Genomic DNA, 5,080 nt, shown 5'->3' with positions numbered 1-5,080 from the left:
ACCAACATTCCTATATTGGAAAAGGATGCTCTGCTTGCAAGATGAGTTTTGGGGAATAGTTTCAGAATATGTAGCTACAGAGCTACATAATAATTGTATATTTCCTGATGCAAGCTCTCAGACAAAGTTTAATGCAATATATATTTCCAGTTACTTTTTATAAAGTGTAGATTAATGTAGAAATTGGACACAACGGACTTAGGAATGGGTGCATGCAAAGCTGGCATACCCTATATAAGTCTAGATGTTTTTGACAGATAAAATCAACTCCAAAAATCTGGTTCGATTTAATCCTGGATCAATGGGAATGCTGTACATTAACTTATCAAAAAAAGAACCATACTCCAGATGGCATAGTGAACTAAGTGACTTGAAGGTTGGGTTGCTGACCTGAAAGCTGCCAGGTTTGAATACCACAGGGGAGAGTGCGGATGAGCTCCCTCTATCAGCTCCAGCTCCATGCGGGGACATGAGAGAAGCCTCCCACAAGGATGGTAAAAACATCAAAAACATCTGGGTGTCCTCTGGGCAACGTCCTTGCAGACGGCCAATTCTCTCACACCAGAAGCGACTCAAGTTGCTCCTGACATGAAAAAAAGTAGATGTTGAAAGGCAAGAGCTAAGTTTGTTCTGGGAGAATCTAAGATGAGCACTGACCTCCCCATCCCTCTATTGTCTATTGCCACTATGATGTCATGCCTGCAGCAGCAGCAATGGCCAAGGCAGCTGACCCTTCATGGTGGCACTGGTGCTTTCCCCCCTATACAAATGTATAGTTTTGATCCCAAAACCTGCCCTCATACATGAGTATATTCAGAAGATGAAAAAGAGGCTCATCCACACACAGTGTGCAAATAACAGAAAATTTTATTTGGAGGTTCTCTTTTAACATGACATGCACCTACATTGAAATATAGGTAAGATACAAAACTTTCTACTGACAGATAGCTAGATGATAGATAGATCAAGATAAAAAGAAGCAAAAAATTTGAATTTTTGCCAGGAATTGGCGAGAGAGGGCACTCTCCTGAGAACCTGACTCCTCCTCTTCTGAGATTTCAACAATGCTAAAAAGCAATTTGTACATTTCATCAAAGACACAACAAAATATTCACTATACTTGAGATCCCAGTTGTGTGAGCTGCTTCCATAGTATTTATTGTAAAATTGCCATATTTTATTCACTCGCATTTTCAGTGCCTTATTAGATAGGACTAATGGTTTGAGAGTAGGATTTGATTGGACTATAAAAGCAACCTGTTGACAGTAAGAGCAGTTCAGGAAACCAATTGCTTAGGAAAATGGTGGGGTGTGTTCTTCTCTGGATATCTTCAAATATGATTTTTGGGCAGTGCAAAATTCTATGATTCTATGATTCTAAATAGAGGTTAGTCAGCTACCTGCTGAAGACTCTCTAGCTGAAGATCCTGCATTGAACTGGTTGGACCCAATGGCCTATAAAGCCTCTTCCAACTCTATGATTCTATGAGTCTATGAATAGGTTGCCTCTATTGCTTTTTCATACTTCCAGGCACATCCAGTGTTAGCTGGGCCCAGAAAACCACACAAACATATGAGCATGTACAGGCCCATATAAACAGATGTTGCCTCCACTAGTTTCCAATAGTGTTACTTCATTAAATTAACTTTATTAAAACATTATGTCACATTTTGCAACATAATTTCATTGAAATTAAGTTAATGTCATTAAGAGTAGATAAGGAAATTTGATTTAATTTAATGTCGCTAATTAATTATTTTTAATTTTTCTTCAATATAATCCATTTAATCCATTCTGATTAAATACCATGCTTCACAGGTTTCTTGTGTTAATTCTGTCTATTACCACCAGCTTTGTTTTGAGCTACCTTTCTAAAACAAAATAGCAGTGCATCCATTTTATTCTCTTTTCATGTACAGCAACCGCTCCATAAAGACTCAGAGGGTCAAAAAATCCTCTCATAGTGACTAGCAAGTCTTCTTTAAAAGACATTATGGCCTTCAGCACTCAGAGAGGTAACTCTTTGGGACTAGAAGCAACGCAGGAACCTTTTCTCCTCTGATGCATGTTGAAGCATATATGAGGAATAGATGATGTAGAATTCAATGATAGAAGACACATGAAACATTAGCAGTACTTAGCTGATGAACTATTAGTGCAGCTGTTTGGTAGCAAATTTAGCAACTGGGATGCATCTGTCATGATAGTCACCATTGAGTAGAGATGCACATCCTCAATGAGTTTAGTACTTATGTATGTAAATGAATGATTTTTGCAGTTTTCTTACCACTGTGAAAAACCCCAAATATTGTTGGGCAGATTTTTTTACCAAATATTCACAAAATTCCAAACCATTTCAGGAAATTATTCTGTACAGAAATGCATGTGGATATTTTTCTATGGGGAAATTAGGCCATAATTCTATTGGGGCTTTATGTCTTTTGTGTGAAAAATGTGTTTTGTTTTGTACAAAAATACATTAATGGCTTCAGAACTATTCTTCCTGAGAATAATGTTAGGAAGCCAATTTTTCACATATGGAGTGAGCAGAGGTGATTTTTTTTTAATATATTCCCACTATAGGTGCCACAGAAAACACTGGGAGAGGACTCCAAAAGTAACACATTCCATAGGTTGTGTGCTTCATATAATATAATGACCCGGTGCTACATATGAGGATGCTGCACAAATCACAGTACGCTGGCAATAGGAAGGTAAATTTTATTGAACATTACAAGGAACATTTTTCACACTGTCTTATAGTTTCAATATGTCTCTCTCTAAACATATTATGGCACTCACTTTCATGAGAGAATATTGAACACTGTTTTATGTACAAATTTTAGCCAAAAAAAAACAACCCAAGAAACCTGAGTCAGTCTATTCATGAATCAATGTAAGGCACAGTATTAATCTGGAAAAGGAAATAGTGGCAAAAGTGGTTCTTTGGTGCTACCTCACCATAGTAGAGAAAGCAGACAGTTGCTGCTTTGTCTAAGCTCTTATGGAATGCACTAGGCACTTGACTTTTGCCAGTCTGCTCAGAGAAGCAGGTGCTTTTTTTTTTTTTTACAAGTATTAAGGAACAGTATTTACATTGACCCATAGATACATAGATCTGTTCACCCGCATTTTTGAGATTAATTTTTGATTAATTTTTAAGACTTATGTATAATTTTTAAGAATTATACATGAGTATGGAACCCCGGTGGCAAAGTGTGTTAAAACACTGAGCTGCTGAACTTGCAGACCAAAAGGTCCCAGGTTCAAATCCCGGGAGCGGAGTGAGTGCTCGCTGTTAGCTCCAACTCCTGCCAACTAGCAGTTCGAAAACATACTAATGTGAGTAGATCAATAGGTACCGCTCCAGCGGGAAAGTAACGGCGCTCCATGCAGTCATGCCGGCCACATGACCTTGGAGGCGTCTACGGACAACGCCTGCTCTTCAGCTTAGAAATGGAGATGAGCACCAACCCCAGAGTCAGACATGACTGGACTTAACGTCAGGGGAAACCTTTACCTTTACCTTTATACATGAGTATATACAGCAATTTGAGTTACTGGTTTGTAAAATAAATCCTTTGACACTGTACCTTAACTCTTTTTGTTAAAATTACCCCTTGCTTTCTTTGAGAATGAAATTATTGAAGAATTGCATTCCCACTGCATTGCCTTCTAGACCATCACTATTCTCCTCTCTTCATATATAAGTGCAAAGAGAAAGCAGACCCATCCAGCAGAAAGTTATAGGATAGTCTTAATATCTGTGGTTTAGTAACTAGTAGGGTTGTGCGCATATCTGTTTGGACAAAAACTTATTTGGAAAGTTCAGTGATTCTTTCAAAATCCCCGGAAACAGGAAAGATTGGGGGGGGGGGGGAGGGGAGCCAGAAGGCTGGCCAAAACAAATCAACACTAGCTGCATCTTTCAACTACTGGTGATGATGGAATTAACTGCACTGTAGCATCTTTTCTTTCTCCCCTCCTCCAGCACTATTCATTTCTTTTGGAAAACTTCCCTAGGCCCCTCCTTCACATTCCCAGCAGAATTTGCATTGGTCAGACACTGAAAAGCCTCTGAACTCGTCTCGGGACATGATGGGAGCTGAAGTTTCTCTCTGTTTGTTTCTTGGCCAATAAGAGGCTCGGTTGTGCCCATGCTCTGATTGGTTGAGAATGAGCATAACTGGCAATTACAATTTCCAGAATCCTATCTTGTAGTTAGTCTTATTTAAAAAAAAAATTATGGTAAAAACTTAAAATAATTGCAAAGGATCAGAGGATTGGTGAAATGTTATGAAACTTGGCAAGCCTGCAGCCATAAATGTAGTAGACAACTGAGATAGGTTTAATGCAGATAGATCTTCCTAAAATGACTGAGAAAGTATTCTCAAAAGTTTCTCCAATGTATCCACTGGGCTGAATCTTCCTGAATGAAAACGGCACCCATTTTGGAAATTTTTTGATAAACAGAATAAGGGGTTAGCCAAAAATGGGATTGAAAAACGGCATGTGTTTGTTCCAAATTGCACATTCCTATTAACCAGTGTGTTGTATTTATTTTCTGCTTGCAGATAATCCAAGATTTGCACATTCTTAGGGGCTTGGGACAAAATTTTGTTCGATTTTCGGAATCACATTGTTTGACCAGCCACAGACATTTCAAACAGGCTGGAATGCACTACACTCTGAGGTATTGCTCTGTTGTTCATGTTCATACTTCATGACAACTCATAGATAACATCACAGGAAAAAAAGAGGAATCAAAGAATGAGTATGTGTGCTGTCTATCTCTTCCTCCTATTTCAGAAACCTAACAATGAATTATTGTTCTTGGAACAGAGGAGAAATGAAGGGGAATGTTGTGATTAAAACAGAATAAAAGGCAATGTAATATTTGTATGTTAAAGTATTAAAAATGGAAAGCATGGGATTAAATGATAACGGTTTAACAAATGAACCACTGAATAAAAATTATTAGTATTTTAAAAATAACTTTCTATTCATACAAAGTTGTAGGGACAAATTTTAAGAGATGTGAATAAATTATGTATTCAAAGCTCCATCCTGCTACTATTA

The 5,080-nt window shown here is 37.9% G+C and overlaps 1 long non-coding RNA gene across 1 annotated transcript; it reads left to right on the top strand.

Annotated features, from left to right (window-relative positions):
- Positions 1-520: 520 nt before the first annotated feature.
- Positions 521-4,772, top strand: LOC134296564 (uncharacterized). Its single transcript, XR_010003357.1, has 3 exons — positions 521-917; positions 2,585-2,715; positions 4,576-4,772. It is a non-coding gene; the product is annotated as an uncharacterized LOC134296564 (long non-coding RNA).
- Positions 4,773-5,080: the final 308 nt, after the last annotated feature.

This window comes from Anolis carolinensis, chromosome 2 (genome assembly GCF_035594765.1).
Source record: "Anolis carolinensis isolate JA03-04 chromosome 2, rAnoCar3.1.pri, whole genome shotgun sequence".
Taxonomy (NCBI): Eukaryota; Metazoa; Chordata; class Lepidosauria; order Squamata; family Dactyloidae; genus Anolis; species Anolis carolinensis.
Note: the sequence above shows the minus strand (reverse complement) of the source record. Positions and strands in the feature narration are given on the sequence as shown.